The sequence below is a fragment of the Schistocerca serialis genome, chromosome 2 (assembly GCF_023864345.2).
Source record: "Schistocerca serialis cubense isolate TAMUIC-IGC-003099 chromosome 2, iqSchSeri2.2, whole genome shotgun sequence".
Taxonomy (NCBI): Eukaryota; Metazoa; Arthropoda; class Insecta; order Orthoptera; family Acrididae; genus Schistocerca; species Schistocerca serialis.
Window position 1 is genome coordinate 293,417,577 of NC_064639.1, and position 16,451 is coordinate 293,434,027.

A 16,451-nucleotide genomic window follows, 5' to 3' on the forward strand; every position below is an offset into this window, starting at 1 on the left:
CTCAACATCTTAGGTCATAAGTCCCCTAGAACTTAGAAGTACTTAAACCTAACTAACCTAAGGACATCACACACACCCATGCCCGAGGCAGGATTCGAACCTGCGACCGTAGCGGTCGCGCCGTTCCGGACTGCAGCGCCAGAACCGCCCGGCCACCGCGGCTGCTCGGATTTCTTACAGTCCATTAGCAAGAAAACTTAACTGACCACAGCCAAACAGCCATTAGGCAGCATGGACGTTTCATTCAATCAGATCTATTTGAAGTCATTGTTCAGAAGCGAACAAAAATTTCTATGGCTGACATTCACCGACATCATCAGAAAATCATGTAAAATTTAAACTGAAAAGCTTGGAAAAAATGGGAGTGTTTCCAAAATATTTTGTTATTTTGTGAAAGACAGTTCACAACAATTTCCATATAATTTAAAATAAGTCTCCTTACAATATGGAAGGTAATAAGAGGCTTATTTCATGTCTTAGAAGTATAACACATTTCGCTTCTTAACTACAGCCTTGGAAATTTGGGAAAATGGCTGCAATTCCTACACTATGTTGTTTTTCACGCTAGTTCCCTCTTTTAATGAGTCACTTTCTGTCGTCTGCTCCAAGTTTCCAGCGCGCTGATGGAGAATTCAGAATTAAGCTAAGTGGCCACAGGCAGCTGAGAAACCTTCGTTATTCATCCCGTCAGCACTGCTAAAAATTTGCGCCAGCAGAGACAGGAGGAAGGAGATGAAGAGGAATAGAGAGAGAGAGAGAATGGGGAAGAGAGAGAGAGAGAGGGAGAGGGAGAGTGGATGAGGGGAAGCCGACAAATTTGCATTTCAGTCCGCGACGAGTAATTAACGTACTTGTTCAATTGAGGCCGTGCTGTCGTCACTGCCCGTGCAAAAACATGTCCTGCGTCTGGCACAAGCTTGGTCCGTTACACAGACTGGTAAACACGACAGAGAAGAGCGGAATTCTTCCTCCGGCGGACGCTGACGGGCATGGATGACAACAGGACAGCTGCAAATTTATTTACGCTTTCAGCACTGAGATACGATTGATGAACTGAAGTATGTGCCATTGCAGAACATAGCCTTGGCTCCTCTCATCCTATGGAATATAATAACACGGAGATTATTACATCCACTTCCAGCCACTGGGATAGTGAGTGGCGTTAAGGGGAGGAGTAATGCTACCAAAATTGTGAAAATATTTCTTGGCCCTTCATTTACCACATGGTATTGAAATTTCAGTTCCTGAATATTACTTTCCTAATCCACTCCTATGTGTGATAAAAGTAACTGAGAAAAGTTTGCAAGAGGCCACGGCCCCTTCTAGTTATGTATTTCCTCTTATTTACTTCTGTGGCGTTTTCTTGCAGTTTCATGCAAAAAATGGTTCAAATGGCTCTGAGCACTATGGGACTTAACATCTGTGGTCATCAGTCCCCTAGAACTTAGAACTACTTAAACCTAACTAACCTAAGGACATCACACATATCCATGCCCGAGGCAGGATTCGAACCTGCGACCGTAGCGGTCACGCGGTGCCAAACTGAAGCGCCTAGAACCGCACGGCCACAGCGTCCGACAGTTTTAAGCAATCACAGTGCCGGGTTTACATGTTTCGGGTATCTGCAAGGCTGTGGAATAGTATCACTGCCACTGATTTTGTGTTCTTTGGTTTGTGGTGGTTGTTTGCAAGTGACTGCAAAGGAGTAACTTTTACGATGCTGCTAGGAAAGGCATGTTCTCACAACTGATGTTCAAATTGTAGCATATGATGCTTGTTTAGTTTTAAACTACAGTAATCTTGACAGAATACCAGCTTTGGTAATCTTGACAGGCTTCTAACTGCACAGGATCTAGTTATTGATCCAGAAGTTTTTATATTGCCAATATTGAGGGAAATCGAGAACGGGAGAAATGCTGAGGCTGACATTATTGCTACTCGTTTTGAAAATCAGTTTAACCCTATAAGACAAGCAAACAAGACTGTGGTTGAATAGGATTATGCATATGTTTTGGACAAGGCCTAATATAAAGTCGGCCGCTGCGGCCGAGTGGTTCTAGGATCTCCAGTCCGGAACCGCGCTGCTGCTACGGTCGCAGGTTCGAATCCGGCCGCGGGCATGGATGTGTGTGATGTCCTTAGGTTAGTTAGGTTTATGTAGTTCTAAGTTCTAGGGGACTGATGAACTCAGATGTTAAGTCCCATAGTGCTCAAAGCCATTTGAAGCCTAATACAAGTGCTGTCAAGTCTTTGATTCAGATTACCCGTAACATACATTTTGGAAAATTTATGTACTTTTCCTTCACAAACCACTGACGTTGGTGTACTTAAATTTACATGAAAGTAGCCAATACAACAGTGAAATATTCTGTAATTAATGTAAAATATGGCATTTATGTACGAGAAAAGCCCTACAATTTGATGCATTATTTTCATATATATTTGGAGAGCTGTAAAAATTCAACAGAATAAATTATCAAAACTGTGTCCGAGCGATATTTGTTGAAACGGACAACTTTATACAAAATGGGCAACTTTGTACAAAAATGCATTAATTTCGTTCTGATAGATTTTTCAGAAAAAGGAACGTTTGTGCTTACTTCGCTGAAAAAAGCGCTCAGGTGTGAAATTAAAGTGCGGGCAAGACGGTCAGGAACCGTAGAGCAGAGAGGGCTGTGAAAAAGACGTCATCCAATAGTACGCTGACCGACCCCTCTATAGGACGACACCGAGACAGTAGCGGCCTCTAGGCGGAGACAACGTAAGCGCCGCGCTGCCTGGCCTCGGCCCTGTGCATGAGTAGCCGTTCTACGAGCTCTACGGCAGCGGCTTCAGAACTGTATTAGGAGTTGTGTATACTGAAGATTTTTTTTATTTTGCCTGCCTTCCATTGCTTGAGGCACACCATTCTAAATTCTCAAAGTATTGTAAGTTATCTTACTATAATAAAAATTCATTTATACGATTTGCTTGAATTGTTGTTTAGCGATACGAGAAAGTAGGTTTCCTAGGCACGACTGGGCAGGACACAACAAAAAGTTCAGGTTGTTTATAATCAAAAATGTAAAACATGACTCAGAATGAAGACTTAACTTTGTATGCTTGTAACCTTTATTATCAAATAAGCCAAATTTAGTTACATTTTCTTAAAAACTTCGGACTTTATGAGGTTTTCTCCGAGAAAGCAGGTTTCCTAAGCGCCCCATATTAGACGAGTGGGCAGGACACAATAAAAAGCTCAGTTGTTTACAATCAAAAATGTATAACATGACAGAATGAAGATTTAACTTTGTGTGCATACAACCTTTATTATCAAATATGGCAAATTTAGTTGCATTTTCTTAAAAATTTCCGACTTTAGGAGGCTTCCTGGACGTATTGCAATGTCTCATACGTCTCCCCCTTCCCCTCCCCCTTTTTTCAGGAAACAGCGAGGATTATATCTGCGAGGTGATCTATTAGGTAGAGATGGAAGTTTTTCTTAAATTCTGCTTAGGATGCTGCTCTCTCCCCGATCAAACAATGGATGGACAGGATTATGCGACCTAATATTCACTATCACTGCGAGTATTTTGTTTATGTGTAGCATAGCTCGTTTACTCGGCTTTAGTTATCTCTCTGAGCATTGTAAGTGTGGTAGCGCGGAGCGTGCATTGGTGGCCGGTACTTAGACGCGCCTTTAGTCTGTTCCAGCATCAAGGAAAGTGTGGTACACCGCCTTATGGGTCTCTTAGACGGTAGTGCCTTTGCAGCTCTGCTTCTATTCGCCACGCCGGCCTACACAATATTCGCCGAGGAGTCGCTGCTCCCTAAGTTACGTGATTGTAATGTATCACTTGTTTTTCGTAACTGCTGTTTTCCTCATTCTAGAGGCCTCAGCGGTCAGTGAAGATCACCACTCGATAAATTATGTAATTGTGTTGTAGTAACTCTTTCACGTAGCTGCCGTTCTCTCATTCTAAGGGCCTAAGCAGACAGTTTTCTACACCAGTTTCTGGAACCCAAGTTTTAACACTGTAATATTTTTATACTTGGCCAAGTGTTTTTTCAATTAGTATTGGACGCAGTTCATTCCTTCTGTTTAGTAGTTTATTTAATGTGAGAGTTCCCCCCTCCCCCCAAGCTTTTTTTATGTCGAGATCTGTAAAGGCACTGGATTTAGGCACCTCGCTCTTAGTTTGGCCACAGTTGACTGTATTTCCTAGGCGCTGTGCCTAACCGAAAACAGATTATCTTGAGTTGTTCCTAATTTTGTAAGGTCACCGCTCTGTGGGGTTCTGTTTTTGTATTTGGTGTTACCATTACATTCTTGCGTGGTTTAAATCTTGTGGTTAAGGGATTTATCTCCGCCGAACATTCTGACCGCGATTTATTTACTTTGACCGGTGTTGTGCGAAGTAGAGTTTATTGGTAGTGAAAGTTAATTAAAAAGTAAAGACCGCAGCGCCAAAAATTAAATTCGTTTTTCCACTCATTGAATTCTAAGATTGGCTACGGCGCCGGAATTTATTTATGGCTGGAGATGCTGGAGATGTAGAGACAGCGCCTAGTCCTGACGTTTCACGTTTGTTATTTTTTTAATTCTAAAATCCATGCCGTAGAACCTTATCTGGTTTTATGGTCGTTGTAATGTCAAGTTAGCCAAATGGCGCAAGTTAATGGGGTTTTCTTCATAGGTTATAGAAAATTTTATTTGATTTATTTGCGCCCATTAATGTTCTCCGAGGCTGAGCCCTTTGCTTAAATATGTGCGGTCTTTGATTTGAACGCAATAACGTTTGGTCGTAATGTGAGGTTAGAGGTTTCACATTTTATTGGCTTGTCAACTTACTGTTTAATGTATTTTTCGCTGATCTTAGAAATTGTTACTGTTAGCATATATAGCGTTTTTTATGGGTAATAAAGTTTGTCAGATGGTGACTGATGTGTACTTAAGTGTGGTACTTTCACATGCTAGATTTTGGTTAATCTGCACTCTAAAGAGCCAGATCGGGTTGACGGAGGTGATGGAGAAGATCCAAAGAAGAGCGGCGCGTTTCGTCACAGGGTTATTTGGTAACCGTGATAGCGTTACGGAGATGTTTAACAAACTCAAGTGGCAGACTCTGCAAGAGAGGCGCTCTGCATCGCGGTGTAGCTTGCTCGCCAGGTTTCGAGAGGGTGCGTTTCTGGATGAGGTATCGAATATATTGCTTCCCCCTACTTATATCTCCCGAGGAGATGGCGAATGTAAAATTAGAGAGATTAGAGCGCGCACGGAGGCTTTTAGAAATGACAGTGGCACGTAAAGTGCCCTCCGCCACACACCGTTGGGTGGCTTGCGGAGTATAAATGTAGATGTAGATGTAGATCCTTGTGTTAAGCACACAAAGATGTTTAAAATTACAACATTCTGAATAAACTGACAAGCTTCACTGTATTTGTATTCAGAGATGCACCAAGTGGTAAAATACCAAATTGTGATTTACTGCCTCTTTACTTAATGCATAAATCTTTCTACGTACACCCCACCGGCGGCTATGTAAATGTTAAGAGTCTTAATTGTCTGTAACTGGTAGAAGAGCAACCTGAGTGCTTTAATAGTATTGTTACCTCCACTGGTAGCGTATACGCGTGTAGTGGGCGTAAACACCGTCAGATGTTGAGTGGTCACTGTGAAGGACAGGCGATGCTGCCTACTCCTCTGGGACAGCACTATCAGCATCAGGCAGCGTTCGAAATGGACCTCAGTGCAGCATTCAGCAGGCAGGTCGAATTGTGCAATATCCATATTTGTGGGGCATTTGTATGTGACGGTGACCTGATGATGAACCTGAAGGCTGGCATTTTCTCATGAAATTTCCGGTCTACCACGACTAACCTCAGGAGGGAGGATTGCCGAATTACTGCAGCAAGCACATAATAACCACCGCACATTTGCAAGTGCCATCCGAGAACAAATAATGGGCTCTCAGCAAGATTCTATGTTATCCCGCACCACTGGCAGGAAAATAACAGCAATCGGCGTAGGGAAAAACGGTCCTATGTGTGTGCTGCCGTTAACATCACAACACAACAACTACATCTGGAGCTGCGCTGTGACCAGAAAGCTTGGACTGCCGACGAATGGCGTCGCATTGGCCTCAGCAAAGAGTCTCGGTTATAAACTACCCCAGATGACCTTCATCGGCGAAAATGCCTGTCGCCTGGGGAGACATCCCATTCTTCTGCGGCTTCTGTGACACAGCAGTGTTGCTCCTGGCGTTATAGTTTGGGAAACCATGGGTTAGGACTTCCGGTCACGCTTAGTGGTTACAGAGAGAACTCTCATGGTAGAACGAGCATCCTATGTCCCCGAGGTAATCCTGTGGGCAAGAAGACCGCAACATCTCTCCCCGGTAGAATATGTGGGTGACCAGCTCGGACGTCGTGACCCTTCCAGCGCCAGTTTCAGTACATCAAGGACCAGTTACATCAGTTGTGGGTTAGCTTGTCTCAGGAGAGGATACTACAGCTTCAAGAGACCCTTCGCAATCGAATCAGTGCGTGCATCCAGGCCAGAGGGGATCCAACGTCATGCTGATAAGTGGGATTTACACTGCCAAGTTCAACGTAAATTTACCTCGATTTTGCTAATCACTGGAAAAAAATCACACACCCTGTACTCGCAAGTTTTCATTTCATTTCCTCCTCTACTTCAGTGTATTTCACTTAGTTTACCAGGCTGTGTATTAATTACAAGTATGGGTTGCACTGTTCCAATTCCAACCGGGTAAAACCTTCTTGACACCTGATAATTATTTAATGAATTCCACGCAGGCCATGAATCATGTGAAATAAAAGAAATAGTTTGTATTGTTGCAGCATTCTCTTTTTTAGCACTGACGTAAAATGTCAGTCCTTCACTTTCCCATACTACATTATATTTGCAAGATAAGCTCCAAGAACGCACAACACAGTTTCCTAACGCTGAGTAAACAAACCACCGTTGGACGAGCCTATAAATGAACCACTGCTGCAGACACGTCCTCTAATGTCCTCCTCCTCCCCCACGCCGGTTTTGGATATCGCAGTTTCGCCATGCACGATATAGTTTAACCACGGTAGCATGTGAACTGTTTACAACCTCATCATGACCTTCTGGTCGTCAGATAAAGCGCTCAGTTTCGCGTCACAACACGTATACTATTTGCCGCGTACCCCGACGTGCTTTATATACCCTCCACTGTTAGTGCTGCTCCCTCCGTCTGTGAGCACTTATTGCCCGTTGACGCAGAACATAGGCAGTGGTCAAATCTGTGTGAGTGGACCGTGTAATTATCTGCTTAAAAGCAGTTTTTCTTTTGTGGTCGTCAGTCTCACAACTTGTTTCATGCAGCTCCGCACACTACTTTATCCTGTGAATGCCTCTCCATCTTCGTTTAATTAATCCAAGCTATTTTTCAACCTGCTTACTGCAGTGAAGCGCTTGAACTTCTCTACAGATTTTATCCTCAACAATGGGGCTGGGGAAAAACAATCGTTTAAAACCTACCACATTACTTTAGTTCTGTATAACTCGTATTTTCCGGTATTCGTTTGACCTCCGTTATAAGAGAATTTTTTAATTTAATGTTTTTTTTTTAGTATTAACAGGCTAAAATGGCCGGCATGTAAACTGCTCGTAGCAGCACTGCTAAAATTTTTGGATTCCAAATTAAACATTTTTTTACAAAACAGTACTTTTTATTCGTAAAATTTCCATTGCTTTGAAATAGTGTGTTATTACAAAAAATAAGTAGAGCGATCAGTGATATTCTAAAACCATCGTGTTTCGTGGCCTTTTCGCACTGTAATATGTATGTGTAGTGATCCAGACATGGTCTACACCGTAGTTTCTCGCTTTCGTCCACGAACATCGTCTGTATTGGAAACTGGCACCATTCCTAGTTTGGAAGTATTTTACGAAGTGTGGTACCAGTGAAATACAGTACAGTATTGGCTTTAAGAATTAAATGGTTCTAATGGCTCTGAGCACTATGGGACTTAACTTCTGAGGTGATCAGTCCCCTAGAACTTAGAACTACTTAAACCTAACCAACCTAAGGACATCACACACATCCATGCCCGAGGCAGGATTCGAAACTGAGACCGTAGGGGTCGCGCGGTTCCAGACAGAAGCGCCTAGAACCGCTCGGCCACACCGGCCGGCCTTTAAGAATTAAAATCTGGAGGAGCCACATCAAACTTGCGACATTATATGCGGAGAAAATATTGGCAACGTCCCTTGAAAGAGAAGCTAAAAAGGAGAAAATATTCGCAATGTCCCTTGAAAGAGAAGGTAAAAGTGACTGATATACCGTACGTATAATTTTACACACATCAAAAAAAGTTTTCCATCACGCCGTTTCCCAGAACTCCTGAAGATACACGTTGACTGTGGATGTCGCATACAGACACAATATCTTTGACTGTTCAGAGATGTCGCTATACTCGCCCACAGATGTAAACAACCTGGTACGAGCAACGCCTATTAGACGGAGGGAGTCCGACAGCCGACCAGTTCGTCATTCCACCAGGAAGGAGGTACACGGCTAGTGTTGTCTGTAGTTCAACCACACCAAGACGGTCAATACCGCAGTTCGATCGTGTCCGCATTGTTACTTTGTGCCAGTAAGAGCTCTCAACAAGGGAAGTGTCCAGGCGTCTCGGAGTGAACAAAAGAGAAGTTGTTCGGACATGGAGGAGATACAAAGAGACAGGAACTCTCGATGAAATGCCTCGCTCTGGCCGCCCATTGGGCTACTACTGCATTGGATGACCGCTGCCTACGCATTATGGCTCTGAGGAACCCTGACAGCAACGCCATCATGCTGAATAATGCTTTACGTGCAGCCACAGGGCGTCGTGTTACGACTCAAAATGTGCACAACAGGCTACATGATGCGCGACTTCACTCCCGACGTCCATGGCGAGGCCTATCTTTGCAACCACGACACCATACAGCGCGGTGCAGATGGGCCCAAGAACATGCAGAATGGACCGCTCACGATTGGCATCACGTTCTCTTCACCGATGAGTGTCGCATATGCCTTCTAACAGACAATTGTTGGAGACTTGTTTGGAGGCAAGACGGTAAATCTGAACGCCTTAGACACACTGTCCAGCGAGTGCAGCAAGGTGGAGGTTCCCTGCTGTTTTGGGTGGCATTACGGGGGCCCAAGTACGCCGCTGGTGATCATGGAAGGCGCCGTAACAGCTGTACGATACGTGAATCCCCTCCTCCGACCGATAGTGCAACCATATCGACAACATATTGGCGTGGCATTCATCTTCATGGACCACAAGTCGCGCCCTCATCATGCACAGCTTGTGAATAACTTCCTTCAGGATAAAGACATCGCTCGACTAGAGTGGCCAGCATGTTCCTCAGACATGTGCCCTATCGAACAATCCTGGGATAGATTGAAAAAGGCTGTTTACGGACGACGTGACCCACCAACCACTCTGAGGGACTACGCCGAATCGTCCTTGAAGAGAGGGACAATCCAGGCCAACAGTGCCTTGATGAACTTGTGGGTAGTATAGCACGACGAATACAAGCATGCACCAATGCAAGAGGACGTGCTACTGGGTATTAGACGTACCGGTGTGTACAGCAATCTAGCTGTATGGTGGTGCAACATGCAATATGTAGTTTTCATGAGCACTAAATAGGGCGGAAATGATGTTTATGTTGATCTCTATTCCTATCCTCTGTACACGTTACTGAACTCTCTGAACGGAGGTGACGTGTGTATTAAAGTGCTTTAAGCTTAGGACAATAACTGAGCCCTTAATTTTCTGGTTGCTTCGGGGTGAAAAACTTCTATTATGCCAAAGTGATGATGCAGGGACGTCATTAACTTGTCACCTTTCACTGTCTACATCGCCGTGCCCTCTATTGGAGGCACTGAGACCTCGTATCAATCGAGATCTGCGATTCCTTCCCCATCATTAGAATTTCCCAGGCTATAATCGACATCTGCATTTATTGGTGGAATAACAGCAACACAAAACCGAAAATCGATTCTATTAGAAACTTTTTTTTTTTTTGTTGCGCAGTTTTAACAGTCAGGTGAAACTGGGGTCGAAAGAAACAGTATAACCGAAAACCGGTTGTTCCCACTATAACCACCATCCATAACCCACATTTCTCAGGAACTTCGCACCTATGGATCGCTTCTTTTAGTCGAATCGCGCTTTAAATTTGTTTTCCCCAGTTCGAATCAATATTCCTCATTACTTATGCGAAAATGTCTTCAGTAAACTTCTGTCGTATAACATTTTCAAAACTTCTTTTCTGAACTTATTGTCATCCACGTGTCATTTCAATACAAGGCTACACCCGACATAAACATCTGAAAAGAAATCCTAAGGCTTAAACTTATATTTAGTGTTAAACAATCTCTGTTCCTCTTAAATATTTTTCTTTCTATCAGTCTTCATTTTAGTTCCTCTCTGACTGAATTTTCCCATAATGAGAATACTTAAGGGTGATCTGTTTCAATTGTTACATACCATTCCTTTTACGCTGACCTTAGGCACAAGATGTCAAGTGTATAACTCAGCGCATTATACGCGTTTATCATCGGTAAGATATTTAGAACCGCAAAGTATCTGGTCCAAAAAACCATGTCCATATGTTTTATTAGAAAAAAATGTTCCAGACCTGAAGATAACAGCAAAGACTGTTGAAATCGGTTGTCTTGAATAAAAAAAAAAGTTTTGTGCGATCTCGGATTTCGAATAATTTTTAACTTCCTGTCTGCTCCGGTCGTTATCACTTACTTTGCTAACAAACAACGAAACGCTCCAGCACTTTCAACGTCTAATTGCCTAATCTAATTCCCTTAAGTTTCCCTGATTTAATTCAGCGACATTGCATTACCCGTCTTTTACTTTGTTTCCATCTTGTAGACTCTTTTCATGAGACTGCAGTGATTGTTTATTTGCTCCTCCTTGTCCTTTGTCATCTTTTACAAAATTACAATCCCATAGACAAATATCAAAATTTTACTAGGTTCTCTCACAACTTCCTTCTTGGTTTCCTTTACATCTTGCTGAGTCTAAGTATTGAATGACATTGGGTTAATACTCGTAGGTAACGTGTTAATTGGTAGTTACGTTATATATCGCCTATCTCCTCTGGGTGCGCTCTTGGTTACATAGCATTATCCTTCTGCAATAAAAGGGCCGATGATTCTTCCAGATGCAGTTCCGGCTACGTCCGCACACAGGCAGCCTCGTCTACAAACACTGTGCACATAATACAGAGCACAGAACGGTGGTTCCCGTCCCGTGGGTTCCACGGCAGATATGTACCCTGCTCCGTAACTTCTTTCTCCCTGCCTGCATTGCGGCAGAAACTCTTTTGAGCTAAACCTAGAGCGAGTGTAAATGTGTGTGTGTGTGTGTGTGTGTGTGTGTGTGTGTGTGTGTGTGTGTGTGTGTGTGCGGGTGGGGAGGAGGGGGCGCTGGTGTGAAACGCGGCTACGAACAAGTGAGCACGACAGGCGGAAATGCGTGCACGCAGGCTAGCTGCCTCTGGCGGTCAGCTCGCGCCGCGCCGCGCCGCGCCGCTCCACGCTTTGAATATCGGATAACGCTTGCTTTTGGCGAGCCCGCACCTACCTCCATCTCATTATCCCGCATCCTGCTGTGACGTCATGGTGCTGTCGCTCACGCCATCCTGCCGCCTACACCTGTAACAAAAGAAAAACCGGGCACATTGTACTTTCACTCTGGTACGTGACGCAAAGGAAAAACTAGCAGCAAGATCGCACTGATTACACAGCAGAAAAAAAAGACTGGACTTTCCGCAAAGACTGAAAAAACGGTATAGGTGTGATACCTTTATTATTTATTTTTTTCGGAATTTCCAATCTTTTTCACATCATCTACAGAGAGAGGAAAATTTGATCCTAACAACACTACACAATTCCATATCTACAGGAACAGCAGGAGAGGTTGTGATCATCACGAAGAGAAAAAAGACAAATACAAAGAGAATATAGTCGCAATAATCAAGAAATAAAGACTAATCATCTTGAGAGAATTCAGGAACATTATATGAATAGATACTTAAGATAATTCTAGTTTTGTGTTACGTCTCAGTTGCACACGTTTTTGGTTCGATTACATATTTTAACCAGTGGATCATCTTCAGATCTATGTAATTCAGCTCATCTTTTCTATTCAGAACAACAATCAGAGTACTCAAGATGTTAAGAGGTATTCCAGCTACACTTAATTATTGACAGCAACGTCTTGACCTAACCCCAGAAGAAGAAGTCGAGAAGCATGAAATCTGGCGATCGCGCTAGCCATGGGATAGAACCTCCACTTCCAAATCGAACGATAAGGGCACATGTTGTTCAAATGCTCGCGGACATTAACAGCGAAGTGCGTTGGTGCTCTGTCATGTTGAAGCTACATGCTTTCGCTGACAACAAGGGGTACAGTCTCCAAGAACTGTAGCAACACAACTTGCACGAACACCAGGTAACTTTGACCATTCAAACGGTCATTACTATGAACTACGTTGTTGTTTTGCTGTGTACGCTGTATACGTCCATAACACAATAAATATGCACTCCCGGTTATTGGTTCCCCATCTCAATATAAAGTATCGGATCCACCATCACCTGCTTGAATGTGACCCAATAGTTTGAGACATCAAGTATACACGCAGCTAGTATTGTTGGCTGAATCATGAAAAAGCGTATAACAACGTGAGAAAAGTACTAAATTCGCGAAATGTGGCTAATTCTCACTGCACACGTACAAATTGCCGGTCATTCTTGTAACCTGCTTGCCCAAACTGTGATCTCTCACCACAATAGGCATTAATGTGTCTACGCCGAGCATCTGCAACACTGGCCACCCGGAGAACGAATGTGTAAAGCGGGCCAAGGATCGAGTAGGGATTAGCTTTGCCGGTCCCTCGGCGTACACGAACTCTCATCGGCGGCCACTAGGCGGCTTCACATGCGCCACCAGAGGTCGCGGTATCTGCGGTTCTACTTTCTTCCAAACACGACGTGACCGGACAAAGCAATGTATCCTGGAGCGGGCGTACTATATGGGCCCCCGCCGAGGCACGCGAGTTGTTCCCATCGAGTGAACCGCTCCGGGCAGCAGCCGAGGCTCCGTCCACCGTCCGCCGACATCCAACATGTCGGCACCTGGAAGTCTTCACGTCATCGGCGTCGCTGAAAGTTACGTGGTCTCCGACTGTCTTCATGCAGGCTTATTCGAGTAACTGTTTTGTTGATTAACTTTTGTGGCAAGGTGGAACGTCCGTGTTGCGCAGTGATATTGTGTTTTGAAATTGAATAATTTCTCATTTAAATTCTTTTTTGTGGACCTCAGATATGGCGGCAGAACGGTTACTTTTTGTGTCTGAAGAACTACGTTGTTTTGGTTGGCAGCTATATTTATAATAAAATCCCTATAAGTGACTTGGAACGTCCTTTTCCTGTCATTAGCCAGTGGACATAGCAGTGGCGAAGAGGAACTTTAATTTCCTTTTCCATGCTGACGTGTGCTGGCTTGCTCCATTGGGCCGCGTGTACTGCTCATTTTATAATTTTTGCAGTGGGTTGGGCATGGAGGAACAACCGGACACATCCAACCAGGTGTTATTTCTGCTGTAGCGGATGTAGCGGACTAACAAACTTCTTGTCGAACGACTGGAGTCGCTATCGGCCAAACCTTGGTCAGAGACTTTCGGTCGGCTCCCACCGTTCTAACAGTTTGACATGAAAGTGGAACCTTGGACCAACTACGTGGCGCGTATGGAGCCACAATTCGTGGCCCATGGCCTCACCGGGATCGCCCAGCAGCGCATCTACCTCCTGGCGTATGCAGGGCCTAAGATCTATCGCTTCATGCAGCAACTACACCCAAAGGTGTCCAGCTCATGCTCTCACTTGCGACACTCTGAAGGTCAGTCGTTCTGGGTACTTTGATGTGGCTGCCCGGCATAAATTTTGTACCTGGTACAAGGACACCTGGAAGTCTTATCGGGAATGGATTGAAAATCTTCAATTATTGTCCCTGGACTGCCGTTTCGTCTGTCAGAATCCTACCAGTCAACAGTCCTATGCGGCTTCTCAGGTGCGTGACATAATTATTGTTCATGCACCAGACGACACTCTCCGTGTCGATCTGCTGAAACTAAAAGATCCTCTTTGGATACGTGCCCCCTAGTTGTAAGGGCATTCGAGCAATTATAATATTCCAGTGTCTTTGTCCAGGATCTATTTTCTGCGTACGGCGACCGACCAACGCGACGGTCCTGCCATGCAACCTTTCGGAGGCACAAACTGCGGGTCCCGACTTCGCATCTAGTCGCCGCCCAAAACCTTTGCCGTTGTGTCAAAATTGTTCCAGCCACCATCCGCGACATCAATATCCTCACTGGCGCGCGACATGCACCATCTGTAGTAAAAGGAGTCATAGAGCTGAGGTCAGTCTTCTGCCAAGGTGCTGGTTGATTCCACAAATTTAGATCTGCCTGATACCGAACACGATGAGGAGCATGAGATTTTCCAGAACTACTTAAACCTAACCAACCTAAGGACATCACATACATCCATGCCCAAGGCAAGATTCGAACCAGTGACCGTAGCGGCCGCGCGGTTCCAGACTGAAGCGCCAAGAACCGCTCTGTCACTGCGGCTGGATTTCGTAGGGTTGAATCTTTTGAATGTTTTGGGCCTGGAGACTAAGATTCTGCTCGTTGTGTCCAGGCAATCGCCGATAATTCCCACTTATAAGAACTGCTGGCACATTTCGGCTCTGTCTTCGAGCAATCCAGTACGAGTGTCGTTGGTTTTGAAGCACATGTGGCTGTTCTCCCACGGCGATACCTCGATACCTAAGTTCTTTAAGGCACAAATCACACCCTTCGCCCCTTATCAGGAGCTGCAACGTCTTTAGGACGCGAATGTCCTCACTCCGGTGCCTCATAGCCGATGGGCATCGCTGATTGAGATCATCGGAAAGCGTGAATGACCAGTCAATAATTGACGCGTACCCCATTTCACAAATCGACATTCTCTCTCGTCTGGTTAGCGGGCGCTTCTTTGCCAAGTTATACCTGGAGGACTCCTATCCGCAGCTACTGTTAGATGTGACTCCCAGTCGCTTCTTGTCACTAACACACCGTTTGGCCTGCTTGAGTATAATCGGTTGCCGTGTGGAGCCACCAATGTCCTCCTCATGTTTCAGCGATTTCTGGAACAATTAACACGCGAGGTACCGGGCACATCCAACTATTTAGGTATCACAAGGGCAGGAAAAACGTCCACGACCTGGGTAACATCTTCATTCTGTCCACAGTGTTCCAGAAGGCCAACCTTAAGGAAAACAACGAAAAATGCTCTTTTCTTCGTCAATCAAGTATAATATTTAGGCCATGTGTTCAGTGCAGTGGGGATCAGGTTGATGTTCCAATATGCCATTCAACTTCTTCCTCTTCCCTCTAAAGTTATTCCAGAGCCAGTTGAACTATTATCGGAGGTTCCTTCCTCATGTGGCAGACGTGACTGAACCCTTATACAGGTTACTTCACAAGAATGTGAAATGGCACTGGACGTCCGACTGTGACAAGGCTTCCCAGACGCTAAAAAACGGTCTCCTCCGCTCCACATGTCTGGCAGCATATATTCCATCCAGACGTCTGATCTTAGCTACCCATGCTTCCGATTATGGCCTGGGCGCTGTCCTGTTCCTAGTGTGGATAGACCATCACATTTGTGTCTAAGTCTTTGGCAGACACTCAAACCAACACTTATCAAATTGAAACTTCGTGGCAGATTAAAACTGTGTGCCGGACCGAGACTCGAACTCGGGACCATTGCCTTTCGCGGGCAAGTGCTCTACCAACTGAACTACCAAAGCACGGCACACGCCCCGTCCTCACAGCTTTAATTCCGCCAGTACCTCGTCCCATACCTTGCAAATTTCACAGAAGCTCTCCTGCGAACTTGTCAAATTGTACAATAAGCGTTAGCAGTTATATTTGGGGTCAAGAAATTCCACGATTATGTCTACGGCATAAACACTTACTTCCGCTCTTTAAAAAGTCCACTGCCGTCTCCATAAAAGCTGTTCGCCGCCTCCAGCGATGGACCTTACTGGTGTCTTATCATAACTGCAACAATCATTACCACTCCACCTCTCAGCATTCTAGTGCTAATATACTTTCTCACCACTTGGACTGCACCTGGCTTTTGATGATCATAATGACTTGTGTTTCCACTTAGACACTGCAGAAGAATCTGTTGCCAAACTGGTGACAGATGTCACTCTTGTCGCCAGCCGGAGTGGCCGTGCGGTTCTAGGCGCTACAGTCTGGAACCGCGTGACCGCTACGATCGCAGGTTCGAATCCTGCCTCGGGTATGGATGCATGTGATGTCCTTAGAATTGGTTAGGTTAAGTAGT